The following is a 15,022-nucleotide window of genomic DNA, read 5'->3' on the forward strand; positions in this document are numbered from 1 at the left end:
CAGTATGGGCGGTTCGGTACTCTTAGTTACTCTTCTTCAAACGGTAAATACGGGACCCTATTACTAAGACTTCGTTGTCTGTCCGTCTGTCTGTCTCCAGGGTGTATCTCAAGAACGGTAATAGCTAGAGATTTGAAATTTTCACAGATTATGTATTTCTGTTATAAGTATATCTGTTGCCGCTATAACAAATACTAAAAACAAAATAAAAATAATATTTAACAAGGGGCTCCCATACAAAAAACGTGATTTTTTTGGTCATTTTTGTTCTATATCAGTAATGGCAACAGGTAGGTGAAATTTTCACAAAATCCTTAATCTAATATATAAAATTCTCGTGTCACAGTTTTCATTGCCATACTCCTCCGAAACGGCTTGACCGATTTTGATGAAATTTTGTGAGCATACTGAGTAGGTCTGAGAATCGGCTAACATCTATTTTTCATACCAAAAATTATTTATATGGCAAAACAACGTATGCCGGGACAGCTAGTTACATATTATTAAAATTAAAATAAAATATAAATTTTAGGCGGGCTTCCATACAAAGAATGCATTATTTTTTGTCTTTTTTTTGCTCTATAATAATGGCACGGAACCCTTCGTGTGTGAGTCCAACTCGCACTTGGCCGATTTTTTGTTTGCTGTTCGGTATTTATTTGACTTTCTGAAGACTTTCCAATGATGCTTTCATATTTTATTCCCTTGCTATAAGATAAATATATTATGTAACAAAGCGAATTGTTTACTTTACGGTCCACTGTCTGTCATGGGACTTTTTCTCGTAGTTATTATTTTTTAATGAAATAAGGGGGCAAACCAGCAAACGGGTCACCTGATGGAAAGCAGCTTCCGTCGCCCATGGACACTCGCAGCATCAGAAGAACTGCAGGTGCGTCCCTCTTAAAAGAGGGAATATCGTAATAGGGGAAAGGAGGGGAGGTTAGGGTTGGGAAGGGAAGGGAATTGTGGAAAGTAGGGAAGGGAATAGGCTAGGGGATTGGGCCTCCGATAAACTCACTCACTCGGCGAAACACAGCGCAAGCGCTGTTTCACGCCGGTTTTCTGTGAGAACGTGCTATTTCTCCGGTCGAGCCGGCCCATTCGTGCCGAAGCATGGCTCTCCCACGTCTGAAGTTATGTATATCTAGTGTAGGTAGTTATTCGCTGTCTAATTACTAATTAATATTATTTTTATTACTTGGGGATAATAGGCCGGGTAGACGGTGGACGCGGGAAAAAAATACCTGGAAAGATACACTCAAATATGTATTTAATAATTTATTTATCACGTCTTTATCGCCGTAATATTGTTTTAGCAGTATTATGTTGTTAGCATAACGATGTTTTATCATAATATTTCAGCCCTTTCAGTTCGCAATATGCGACAAACTAGTTTGATTTTTATAGGTCGTAGATTACCCCCCCCTACATACCCCCGCCCCTTCCCGCGAGTGGGTGGGGGATGCGTAAAGTATTTCCCCTCCTAAAAAAAGTCGTAGAACATTAAAAATAAAAATTATTATTCTTGACAATATTTTGCTATTATCACTACGACTTTCCTTGGATAGATAACAATAGGTAGGTAGTAGGTACTAGGTACATAATAATTATTCTATTTTATTTTTATCTGCGCCCTCGGACGGTTCTGGGTTCACAGCAGCTGTCTAAGGTCGGACGAAGTGGTGGTTAGGGGATATCTAGAAATTTCCTTTTATTATTTAGCAAGATTTTGAGATTTTTCAATTTTACCTTAGATTTTGGGGGGTCATGTCCCCTGTGACCCTTCACAAGAATTGCTCGTTTAAAGATATAAGAATTCTATCTGTATGCCCTGAATTTAAACTTCTATTTACTCATCTTTAATATCATTCTACTTATTTTTAATATCAAACATATTATGTTTAAACAGGGTGTAACAAAATTAAGTGATAATACTTTGGGGTGTGTATGGGTTCCTTAAATAGAGTTCGCCTTTGTTACCTTTACGTCTAATCGATTGCGATCGCTTGAATAAAAAATGAGGTTGGCAGCGCCATCTTTTAGCAAATGTTGTAGACTTATTAATTCTCTGCTGAGATATCTGTTATTTTTATCAGATATTTTTCCTTTTTATTAGACTGTTTAGTAAGTAAATAAAGGGTATTGTTTTTTTTTTATTATCTTAAGATATATTTTTCATATCCTAAATAAAATAATGACCTTCCACCTTTGTTCCTTGACAGTTACTCTGTCAACTTTAAAAAAATATACCAGCTCGGGGGTATAAAAACCCTCCAGCTCGCTACATATTCCTTTTTATTCCCTTTTTTAAAGGTCCCCGTTATAGGTGAGTGAGTGTTTTGTGTGTGTCCGTGGAATTTTCCAAGGTATTTGTCTTTTAATTCCTTTATTCTTGTAATCCAGCTTTATTCTGTATTTCGTTTTAATTGTTGGCGAAAAGCATATTGTATTTTGTCTAAATTGTAAAATCTTTTCTTGTGACCGACCACGTGTTCGTCAACTTTCTTTGTTTCAACTTTTTTGTAATCAGTTCAATTCTTAAACCTTGTAAAGGTAGATTTTATTTGAAATATTAACTGTATTAAGCTCTTTACCGTGGTCATACTATTTTATGTTTTAATTGTCATAACAAAATTGGCCATGACCTAGTTATGGCTGTCGTTGTCAAAAGTTCCTTAACCTTTTGTTGTTGTAGCTTTTTCTAAATTTTACTGTTTCTTTTGTTAGTTTTTTTTTGTGAAATTAATGTTTGTGATGGACTCCGCAACCACGTGCTCGAAGTCTTCGGGTGGAGAACACGTGCTTGCGGGGGGGTCATCAACAGCGTGAACACCTGTCCTAAGCCTCTTGTACGGAACATTCCAGGGGTGCTCGGTCCCGGACAACTCTACTTTGCCCTGCTCGGTCCCGGACAACTCTACTTTGCCCTGCTCGGTCCCGGACAACTCTACTTTGCCCTGCTCGGTCCCGGACAACTCTACTCCCGGACAACTCTACTCTGCCCTGCTCTTTCCCGGACAACTTTGCCCTGCTCTGTCCCGGACAACGGACCACTACTATCTTGCAGCAGAGTTTGGTCGCCTGGAGCCGACCACGTGCTGCTCATGCCGTCTGATTGACGCACCTACCGCAAACTGAACTAGCTGCCACCGACGGGGTCCCAAACACCTCGGCACCAACAGCTGGCCGTCGACCCTACGCCTGTCCGGTAGATCGCGGAGACTTGAGGAGCTGGAGTCCCCCACGTCGCTGTCTGATCCCAAGATAAGTGTAGTGTCCCTACCCGTAAATTCAAAGAACCCCGGAATAGACTGAGGCTAGGCTTCGTACCCACCTTACCCGCTCTCCGTCTGGCTAGATTTATCTTCTTTTTTCTTGTTAAATAAATTTGTTAATTGTTTAATTCTCTTTTTATTACTCTTTCTTATCTTTTTATTGTCCCTGCTCTGGGCCAGGTGACAATTGGCGCCCAACGTGGGGCCAATTCATCTTTCCTATGAAGCGTGCCACTTCAGATGTTATAACTAGAATTTTAGAGGAAAACGTTTTCTTGGTTCACGGTATTCCTCAAACTGTAATTATGGACAACGGTCCTCAGTTTATTAGTAATGAAACTAATAGGCTCTTTAAAAAATATAACATTCCTAAAGTCTATTTAACCCCGCGTTATACTCCGCAGGTTAATACTGTCGAGCGGTATAATAGGACGATTATTACCTGTATCTCTTCCTACGTGGAAGACGATCATAGATCGTGGGATGTACATATCCCAGAAATACAATTCGCCATTAACAACTCGGTTAACGAGGTGACAGGATTCACACCGTCATTTCTAACTTTCGGTAGGGAATTGGTGTCCTGCGGTTCACACTATCTTGATACCGACAGCACCAATGACCTTATTTTTGCACCTCGCGATGCCTACGCGGAGAATCTGGGATGTATGTCATCCATATTTGACAACGTACAGATGCGTCTTTGGCAAGCCCACGTTAAGAACACCTCGCAGTACAACTTACGTCGCCAGCCTGCCGAATTCAACGTAGGAGATTTTGTTTTTAAGAAAACCTATTTTCTAAGCGACAAAGATAAATACTTTAGTAAAAAATTAGCTCCTAAATTTATAAAATGTAAAGTTGTAGGTAAACGTTCTCCTTTAGTTTACGAATTGCAGGATATGCAAGGTAAAGACCTTGGCGTTTGGCATTTAAAGGACCTTAAATTATCTAAAAATTATAAATTTTAATTATTTTTTCGTTTGACTCTTTTTTTACATTAGGTAAGACCTCCTGTCTCGCGCCTTGCTTAGTATGCTGTTTCGTTTGTATAATCAAACGTTATAGTTGTGTACAGTACCATCTACGACCTTTTGGGTGTTGTCCTTCTCGTATTCGTAGGATAATACTCGTGTGCTAGGGCGTCTCGTGTCCAGTCTTTGTGACCGAGCTGCAAAGTGAAAGTTGATGTATGTAAGTGATTTATGAATCTTTGGTCAAATTATCCGCGCGCTGACACAAGAATTGTCTCAAAATAATTATTTTTTTTTTCTTTCCCATTTCACCATTTTCCCCAAATGCAATTTTTTTTCCCCCATTTGCCCCATTTTCCAAACTTTTATTAGTTTGTACTTTTTTTTCCTTTTCCCGAAGGGCTGTTAATCTCTTTTTTTTTCCAAAGAGCTGTTTCTTTTCTCCCAAAGGGCTCTTGATCTTTTAGCTTTTTTTTTTTTTTTTTTGTCCTTTTTTTTTTCCAAAGGGCTGTTATTATTTTAGTTTTTTCCTTTTTTTTCCAAAGGGCAATTTTTTTCCCCTTTGTTTTTTTTTAATATTTTTTTTTTCCTTTTTCCCACTTTCTAGCTTTAGCTATTTCAGGATTTTTCATTTATCATGAAAAATCCTTAGCTAGCGAGGGGGGATATGTCGCATAGCGACATGGATATGTCATATAGCGACATCTATTAGGCGCCTTTGTTACCTTTACGTCTAATCGATTGCGATCGCTTGAATAAAAAATGAGGTTGGCAGCGCCATCTTTTAGCAAATGTTGTAGACTTATTAATTCTCTGCTGAGATATCTGTTATTTTTATCAGATATTTTTCCTTTTTATTAGACTGTTTAATAAGTAAATAAAGGGTATTGTTTTTTTTTATTATCTTAAGATATATTTTTCATATCCTAAATAAAATAATGACCTTCCACCTTTGTTCCTTGACAGTTACTCTGTCAACTTTAAAAAATATACCAGCTCGGGGGTATAAAAACCCTCCAGCTCGCTACATATTCCTTTTTATTCCCTTTTTTAAAGGTCCCCGTTATAGGTGAGTGAGTGTTTTGTGTGTGTCCGTGGAATTTTCCAAGGTATTTGTCTTTTAATTCCTTTATTCTTGTAATCCAGCTTTATTCTGTATTTCGTTTTAATTGTTGGCGAAAAGCATATTGTATTTTGTCTAAATTGTAAAATCTTTTCTTGTGACCGACCACGTGTTCGTCAACTTTCTTTGTTTCAACTTTTTTGTAATCAGTTCAATTCTTAAACCTTGTAAAGGTAGATTTTATTTGAAATATTAACTGTATTAAGCTCTTTACCGTGGTCATACTATTTTATGTTTTAATTGTCATAACAAAATTGGCCATGACCTAGTTATGGCTGTCGTTGTCAAAAGTTCCTTAACCTTTTGTTGTTGTAGCTTTTTCTAAATTTTACTGTTTCTTTTGTTAGTTTTTTTTTGTGAAATTAATGTTTGTGATGGACTCCGCAACCACGTGCTCGAAGTCTTCGGGTGGAGAACACGTGCTTGCGGGGGGGTCATCAACAGCGTGAACACCTGTCCTAAGCCTCTTGTACGGAACATTCCAGGGGTGCTCGGTCCCGGACAACTCTACTTTGCCCTGCTCGGTCCCGGACAACTCTACTTTGCCCTGCTCGGTCCCGGACAACTCTACTTTGCCCTGCTCGGTCCCGGACAACTCTACTCTGCCCTGCTCTTTCCCGGACAACTTTGCCCTGCTCTGTCCCGGACAACGGACCACTACTATCTTGCAGCAGAGTTTGGTCGCCTGGAGCCGACCACGTGCTGCTCATGCCGTCTGATTGACGCACCTACCGCAAACTGAACTAGCTGCCACCGACGGGGTCCCAAACACCTCGGCACCAACAGCTGGCCGTCGACCCTACGCCTGTCCGGTAGATCGCGGAGACTTGAGGAGCTGGAGTCCCCCACGTCGCTGTCTGATCCCAAGATAAGTGTAGTGTCCCTACCCGTAAATTCAAAGAACCCCGGAATAGACTGAGGCTAGGCTTCGTACCCACCTTACCCGCTCTCCGTCTGGCTAGATTTATCTTCTTTTTTCTTGTTAAATAAATTTGTTAATTGTTTAATTCTCTTTTTATTACTCTTTCTTATCTTTTTATTGTCCCTGCTCTGGGCCAGGTGACAAAAGTAGTAGCGTTGAAAAAGTAACTTGTTTTTGGGTGGAAAAATTCATGACGCTGGGGCGCTTGCGCATACAAATCGCAAAAAAATTGCTCTTTCAGCGCTGCTACTTTCACAGTGAACTATATACAAGGGGCACATACGCACCCTAAAGTATTGTCACGTTTTGTTACACCTTGTATATAACCGAACTTAACGTCGAGCTCGTAGCAGTGCTACGAGTTTTCGTAGAGGGGGACTCACTACCAAGGAAACATCGTGACTAACCTTTGTAAGATGTTTTGTTTATATCTAAGGCCCGTATTTTTGGTCAGTACTTAAGAGGAGTCCACACCGCCCTTTTTTCCATACAAACGTTGTCCCCTGTTTCCTCCCTGGATAATGCTAGTAGAGTTATAATTTTTTTCCTGAATATCTACGGCCACTAATACAATGTCCCTATGTGTTCTTTTTTTTCATAATTTAATTATTAAATAAGATATGAACGTTCAAAAACCCAAAAAAATGGCCAGATTTTCCGCTGTGTTCAAACGTCTAGAAAACAGATTTGGCTAGATTATACAAAAAAAAGCAAAACATAGGAACACAGCTCAAGCCTTTTTTTAATCTTTAATGAAAAAAGTACTTAAATCGGTTAAGTTTTGGAGAAGTAATCAGGGGACAACGAATCGTTGATTTTCTGGATTTTCTGCAGTTGTCTCTATCGCGTTCTGCGGTATAGGCTTGAGGTAAGAGAGACAGCTATAGATATATAGACACGTTTCAGGCTCTCTGATTGGTTGGCTCAAGACACGTTTCGGGCTCTCTGATTGGTTGGCTGTCAAAATTTGAACCAATCACAGAGGCGAACCGCGCCTTGAGGCCGAGGCGCTTCTTAAGTACTGACCAAAAATACGGGCCTAAGTAATTATTTAACTTTAAGGACGCTATCACAAAAATTAGCAGCAGGGCTAAAATGGCCACATTTAGCAATTCCTCTCAATCAATTCAGTCAAATGTCAAATTAGTACAAATCACTAGATATGAATTGCAAGCAGACTTGTATTTTGCGATTTTAAAAGAATGAATCATGACATGATTCATAATATGATTCTTCAAAGCGACCATTTTAGCCCCGCAGGTCAGTGCGAATATCGATGTTAAGGATATTAAAATAACGTACAATATCAGCGCGCCTGGTAGAAGATATAGTTAAGATAAATAACATCCACTCGCCGCTTTCTTGATAGGGCGAAAATGTATTCAGAAAAAATTTGACAGCGTTTCTTATTTTTCTTATAAATGGAAATGTTATTTATCTTATCTATATCTTCTCTTATATATAAAAATGGATCTTCAAATGTGTTAGTCACGCTAAAACTCGAAAACGGCTGAACGGATTGGGCTGATTTTAGTCTTAAAATATTCGTAGAAGTCCAGGGAAGGTTTTAAAGTGACACGAAGTTCACCGGGACAGCTAGTTTTTATATAAAATATTTAGCTATTCGTATAGGGGACTAAATAAGCAACAATTTTTTTGTATATTTATTTTCCTTAGTTCAGTGTATTTAGCTATAATGGTACCTAATCAAACCCCTTTTCTTTTCTTCTCTCTTCTTCTTCTCTCTTCTGCGATGCTATCTTTTGCGATTATGGTGATGGTTAAAACGTATTTATGTGAAAAAATTTTATGCGGCTATAAATTTTTTACGGTATAGACGTGGATATGAATAATATACTATATTCTTTCATTTGAAACCAAAATATCCTTGTGGTGTGACTCCTAATGCTTTAAAATGGTACCTGAAAATCGCTGATATTTGTGAAAAAATTTGATAGCGTCCTTAACACGTTCGCTGCGGCACCGGAAATACATAGCCGGTAATGAACTCTCCCCTGGTGCGGGCCTCAAAAACTAGTTTGACAACCGACGTCGGAAAATTATCCGAGGATTAGAGCCGTTTTTACGGAATCTTCCCGGCACCTCCGAGACTCGTGAAATCTTTTCACTTCGAGAACCGTGTCATGGGCCATAGCGGATATTGTTAGATGGAATTATTTAAGTAATCAAAATCAAAATCAAAATTGTTTTATTTCTGAATAAATTTAAAATAAATGTTTTCAGAAAGTCCTACATGATGCCTACCACCGGTTCGGGAACTAACCCGGCGAGAAGAACCGGCGTAAGAAACTCGCACGGGGGCCCCGTGCGAGTTTTTTACCAAAAAAAGTGAGAAAAAAATTAATCTTTTAAAATAAAGTTTACAATTTTGTAACTAAATATTATATACAATATCCACATACATAATTGTAAGTCCTATAATAATGAAGAAGTAGCCTTGCAAGAAGCCATCCTACTCCCAAGGTGTGCCATCGTTTATGAAATCATTGACCTTATAATAGGCTTTGGCACACAAACGTTCTTTAACTACTTTTTTAAATTTATTAATGGAAAGATTTTGAACGTTTTCTGGGATTTTGTTGTAAAGGCGTATACATTGACCTTTAAAAGATTTACTGACTTTACTAAGTCTGATCACCGGCATATCTAGCTTGTGCTTATTTCTAGTATTCCTAGAGTGAATGTCACTTTTAACTTTAAATTTACTTATATTTTTTCTAACATATATTACATTATCCAAAATGTATTGAGAAGCAACAGTTAGAATACCAATTTCTTTAAATTTATCTCTCAGAGATTCTACAGCAGACATTTTATAAATAGAACGTATGGCTCGCTTCTGCAGCACAAATATTGTATTAATGTCGGCAGCGTTTCCCCATAAAAGGATTCCATATGACATCCTACTATGAAAATAACTAAAATATACTAATCGTGCCGTATCTTCGTCAGAAATTTCCCTAATTTTTCTGACTGCATATGCTGCAGAACTGAGCCTACCTGCAAGATTAACAATGTGAGGACCCCACTGTAATTTACTATCAAGTGTAATACCTAAGAATACAGTGTTGTCTACCAAATTCATCTTCTCATCATTTAATACTACATTGGTTTGGACTTGCCTAACATTGGGCAAAGTAAACTTTATACATTTTGTTTTACTAGAATTTAAAAGTAAGTTATTAACATTAAACCAATGTACTATTTTTGAGAGAGCACTGTTTACCTCGTCGTAGTTCGACTGTTGTCGCTTCACTTTAAAAATAAGTGAAGTGTCATCAGCAAAAAGCACTATCTCATTATTATTATCCTTAACTAGATAAGGTAAGTCATTTATATAGATGAGAAAAAGAAATGGGCCTAATATAGATCCCTGTGGGACACCTAATTCTATTTTGGTTCCTTTGGACCTTTTACTATTAACCTCAACCCTTTGAGTCCTATTTTTAAGGTAAGAAGTCAAAAGGCTGAGAGCAGAGTCTTTAATTCCGTAGTGGCGCAATTTCCTGATCAATGTAGCATGCTCAACACAATCGAAGGCTTTGGAGAGATCGCAAAAAACACCTAAGGCATCCTGCGACTCCTCCCAAGCCTCAAAAATACTGCAAAGGAGTCCTATACCAGCATCCGTTGTGGATCGACCCTTAGTAAATCCGTATTGATTATCATGTAATAAATTATTAGAATTAAAATGTACTAGTAATTGTTTTAAAATATTTTTTTCAAATATTTTACTAAAGGTCGGTAGAATTGATATACGCCTGAAATTCGTGGGATCCGATTTAGTTCCGGCTTTGAATAAAGGAACAATCTTGCTATGCTTCATTAAGTCAGGAAAAACACCATTTTTTATACAGTCATTGAAAATCATTGCTAAATGAGGAGCTACGATGTCAATTATTGATTTAATAATTTTTGTGGTCATGCCCCAGAGATCAGCAGTATTTTTGATACTCAACAATTTAAAGGTATCAATAATATCTATGGGGTTAATTTCTCTAAACTTAAAATTGACATCACATTCCTTTACATTGTCTCTGAGTAGCTTTTCGGCAGCTTCAGACGAAGAATTTAAATTTTTTGTCGTTGAGACCGGAATGTCAGCAAAAAACTTTTCAAAGACCGTCGCAACTTCTTGATCATTAGTAATCTTTTTATTTTCAAAGTATAGTTCAAAATCAGAGCTACGACAGGTGACATTTCCAGTCTCACCCGCTATTACCTGCCATGTTGTTTTGATTTTATTTTTAGAGTTTTTAATTTTATTTTTTATATATAGGGCTTTAGCAGCTTTACAAACTTTTCTGAAGGTTTTTGAGTAGTTTTTAACATATGCTTTAAATACTTCACTATTGTTAATACACCTTTCATCATATAAGTCATATAATCTTTTCCTACTTATTTTTATTCCTTTTGTTGCCCAATTAATAAATTTAGTTTTTTTATTACTGTTTCTAACCGTTTTAGAAGTAAATATTGAATTAAATTGAGTTCTTATCACCTTAAATAATTTATTAAAAGCTTCATCAGAGCTATGTGAGCTGTCCAATAAATGGATATTTGAATTTAATTTACTTCTAAATTGCTCAATACGTTTTGTGGTCACAGGAATAAACACAAGATTTTTCTTCGCATCACTGTCACATTTGATATTAAAAGAGGCTATTTGTCCACAGTGATCAGAACTTAGCTTATTAATTATTTCTTTTTTGTCTGGAATAAGATTAGTAAATATATTGTCAATACAAGTGGCTGTAGTCTCACAGACCCTTGTTGGTTCCTGAAACAAACTGTAAAGGTTATACGATTGAAATAAAGATGTGAATCTAACAGTAGTTGAGGTTAAATCTAATAAATTAATGTTAAAATCGCCACATATAATAACCTTTTTGTTAGATGCACATATTTTTGACAAAATTTGTTCCATAGTTACTTCAAAAGATTCGTATAACCCTGATGGAGGCCTGTATACGCTTACAATTATTAGATGGTTCAGCTCTATGCAGGCCACTTCTATTATTCGTTCAGTAGAGAGACTCACAATATCCTTACGTTCCTTAAATTTAAAATTGTTTCTGATTAATATTAAAGAGCCGCCTCTAATGGCATTTTCTCTACTGAACGAACTTGCATTCTGGTGATCATTGAAGTTGAAAATGAGTTCATGTGATCTAAACCAATGTTCAGATATACACATAATATCAATGTTAAATTCCTTCAAAAATAACTCAATTTCAAGTTCTTTACCTACCATACCTTGTAAATTCTGATGCACCAGATTAATTAAATTACAATTATTTTCACTTACTATATTTGAATCTATTAAATTGGTAGGATTTTGACTATTTAAAGGTAATTTATTTCTGCAAGAGATTTCCTCCATTGTCTTATTATCTAATTTAAAGAAATATTTGGAACATATTCCAATTCGTTCAAAATATGACTAATATTCTGCTCAATAAAAGCAGTAGTCGAGGAAGCCAAATACTTGGCTGATTTTATAAACAAAAAGTTAAATAGCAACTTGGCTATACGTCTTTTATAAAAATGAGATAAGAAGTACTTATCTCTTTTCATAGTAGATAATTTCAAATCTAAATTATTAATATCTACAACCTGACATTGTGTATGCGAGTCATTTAAAATAATACAATTATTATTTACAGCTGTAATGATAAGAATAAAACAAAGCAATTATTAATACTTAGTCGTGTCTTTTATACCTTTTTACCATTTTGAATAAATGTCGTACTGTAATAATTATTATGTGTTAAATCTTTAGGAAGTGTTCATTGAACAATAAATATTTTTTATTTATAAATGCAGTATTAGTGTTAACTTAAAGGTTTAGAAATATAATATTTTTTAAATTTTGTATTAATACTTGTGTAATATGTATATTATGTTAAAACATTATTGTGCTTTTACAATAATTTTAAATAGTTATTTATGTAAAAAATATCATTATAATTCCAATTATTTATACAATAACTTATATTAAATGAAAAACAAATTTAAAACAAATATAAAATAGTAATAAGTTTGTTTTACACATAAATAAAAAGTATTCTCACACAACAAGATTTACCGATATAATATAATTGTAATATAATTATGTATTACCTATAAGGACCGTGCAGAAATTATAAAGGGTGTCGTAATTCGACAGCAGCGACATGTTGCGAGTACTTGCGAGTAAAAGAAGTAACTTGTGAGACCCCGGCTAGTTTATAACTACATGTTTTTTATGTTTTAGACTATAAAATGATTAAAATTATTAAATATGGATTTATACCCGTAACAAAATTCGAAAGCGTGAATAAAAATGTATAAAGCTTATCTAGTTAACTAAGAAAATATCTGAAAAAGTAATTAGTAGCATCCATCAGCATAGAAAATAAAAACTTGATAAATATTGCAATAAAATAGTGAAGATGCAAAAAATACTTCTAATTACTGAAAATACTTGTGGAAAATAAAACAAGTTCACTAAAATAAATGCTTTTATTTCATCAACCTTCTGCGATTCGGTCGATTCCATCTTCACAACTTTTGTCTGTCACTATTTTTAACTAATTTCAGTCTGGATCTCATCAGTGCAAACACCATGGCATGTGAATACTTTTGGCAGGAAAATAGTATAATTTTACATCGTTCAATTTGCCTTTATTTTTCTTGTATGTATTAGAACATAGCTTTTATTTCTTGTATGTATTAGAACAAAGCTCAAGTCGAGCGTAGCTCGACTTGAGCTTGACAATAATAATTAATATCTTTGACAACACACAATTTTTTTTTTGCGCCCAAGGCGCAGGCATGAAGGTACAGAATGGGCGCAGGCAAGTCACAACTTACAGATTTGACAGATTGTCACTGTCAGCACATAGACAATATTTTTTGTTTTAAGAGGATACACCAGGGGCTAGAGAAATGAAAAAAAAGTACTTGTAATATCTATAGCTGTCTCCCTTACCTCAAGCCTATACCGCAGAACGCGATAGAGACAACTGCAGAAAATCCAGAAAATCAACGATTCGTTGTCCCCTGATTCCTTCTCCAAAACTTAACCGATTTAAGTAGTTTTTTTCATTAAAGATTAAAAAAAGGATTGAGCTGTGTTCCTATGTTTTGCTTTTTTTTGTATAATCTAGCCAAATCTGTTTTCTGGACGTTTGAACACAGCGGAAAATCTGGCCATTTTTTTGGGTTTTTGAACGTTCATATCTTATTTAATAATTAAATTATGAAAAAAAAAGAAAACATAGGGACATTGTATTAGTGGCCGGAGATATTCAGGAAAAAAATTATAACTCTACTAGCATTATCCAGGGAGGAAACAGGGGACAACGTTTGTATGGAAAAAAGGGCGGTGTGGACTCCTCTTAATTCCACTCAACTCCTAAACGGCAGCCGGCAGCCGCGCTATTATCTTTGTAATTTGTACTTTTGTAGTTTGTACTGCGCGGTGCGCCATTCACTCAACTCAAGCCCCAAGCGGCAGCCGGGTTACCGCGATCTTTGTAACGTATTTCGCTGACTTACAGAGTACTTTTGTATTTAAAAGAAGTTTCATTAGGTAAGATCTTTGATGTATTGGCTACATTCTGAATAGTAAATAGTGTTTTGTATTAATTTTTTTAATGAGTAGCAAATTTTTAATATTCAATGAAATACTCAAAATCATTCGTTGATTAAAACTCAGCTGAAATATATATTTTTTGTATGGTAAGACTAGTCTTAGTCTTAAAAATTTTGTTCATTAAATTAAAAGGTGCAGGAAAATTTGGAGACAATAATTATTTTCCCATCTTTGATCTTGATACTGACAGCGATGAAATAACCAAGGCTATATAATGTTATACCGTAGCACTTATTGCAAAAAAAAAACTAATGTCAATTATTCTCTTTGGTTTCGGATTCATTTCGGCGACGGAAAGTTTGTGAATCGCTGTGATACTGACAGATGAAATCTTTTCACGTGAGATCTTTCCGACGATCGTGCATCGGGGGGCTGGTAAGAAAATGAAAGTTTTAAAGCATATAAAGATCGTTCAGTTAAAACTACGTTACCTGAGCCTACATACTTTAATTGACCAGACAAATGCAAAGCAAAAAAGGTGCCTAAACTCTAAAGTTAAATTAATGTGCGCCGAATGTAAAATAAGTTTTTTGTCTTGCTTGTAAAGCCCTTGAAAATAAAGTTTAATTTTCTTTATAAATAAAAGTTACATCGATAAATATTTGTTTTCATCTTTCACATCACTACTGTTTATCGAATTTTCGAAAATTTTCACCCAATTTTCACCACTTCTGGTGCGTTACATGACATAAAAGTCCGGTAAGACGTTTTACAGTATAAGAAAAAAATTACTTGTCCAATTTTAGAACTAGAAAAAATGTTTATAAGAAGTGTCGAAAAATTTAAATTGAATGAGATACGAGTTTTAAAAAGAATTGTTTACCGAACAAATCAGTCTTGTTTCGCACTAAAAAACTTTACAGTACCTACTTACATGACAATATCGTCCTGTAACGCACCAGAATGGAATATTACATTTTCAAGTGCTGCAGCGAAATACTAGTGTTAATCCTAAGGGTAGGTTGCACCAAGTAAGTTTACTTTAACTTTAACTTTAACCATAACAAAAATATGTCAAATGAACTGTCAAATTCCTAGTAAAAGTCCATAATGGTCGCCATATTT

This window comes from Aricia agestis, chromosome 20, assembly GCF_905147365.1.
Source record: "Aricia agestis chromosome 20, ilAriAges1.1, whole genome shotgun sequence".
Classification (NCBI taxonomy): Eukaryota; Metazoa; Arthropoda; class Insecta; order Lepidoptera; family Lycaenidae; genus Aricia; species Aricia agestis.